Consider the following 947-nt stretch of genomic DNA (forward strand, 5'->3'; position numbering starts at 1 on the left):
CCGCCGAAACGGTGGGAAACACCACCGCCGCATCCACCACCACCGGCAATTGTAATGGTAACACAAAGGGCTCCGCCTGCGGACGACTGCGAATAACCGCCAATCGTTTTTTCCGCAGTTGTTTACTGCGTAGATGTGTGAAGACAATGAGAAAGGTGCCGCCGAAGAAAATAAAGACGCCAAGAATGATGATGAGAGCGTAAAACACAGGAGAAGCCATTTTTTTTTTTTTCAATTAAACTGATGAAAGAGAAAGCTCAACGGCGAAATACGCTCAAAAATATATATATAGATAGAGAAAGGGGAAAAATAAAAAGAAAAAAAAAGATAGAGAGGGGGAGAATTAAAAGTAATAAGACCTAAATTGTGTAAGAGTTAGTAAAAAGTCTGTTTTGACAGGTGTCTTGCACGAATCTTCCTTTCGCTTTATATATGGAATATGAATTAATAGTTGTGTAGAGTTTTGTATATGGGATTGTTTAAGAAGAAAAGAGAGAAAGAGAAAGAGACAAAATAAAGAAAAAGCATAATATAGATATACAGATATTTATATACAAGTATACCCAAGTATATATATATATATATATATATATATATATATATAGACATTCAGTTTGTAGTCCTGAGTGCATGAGGCCCCATACCACCACTAGAAGGAAAAATAAAAATAAAAGAGTCAACTATAAGACAACCACCGTACTTCTATTTTAACATTCTTTCACACATTCCCACACACAAACACAGACAGAGAAAAAAATGAGATAGAAAGGGGGAAAAAAAAGAGACAAAGTTAATTATCCTTACTCTATTCCCCTCTCACCGCAACGCCGTGGGTGTACCCTCCAATCACTGAGGGGGGTATCCACCCATTAAAAGAAAAAATATAAATTAATTAAATAAAACACTATCAGAAATAAAAAACAAATATATATATATATATATATATA

Source organism: Trypanosoma theileri (assembly GCF_002087225.1).
Source record: "Trypanosoma theileri isolate Edinburgh chromosome Unknown TM35_Tth_26_V1, whole genome shotgun sequence".
In the NCBI taxonomy this organism is placed as follows: domain Eukaryota; phylum Euglenozoa; class Kinetoplastea; order Trypanosomatida; family Trypanosomatidae; genus Trypanosoma; species Trypanosoma theileri.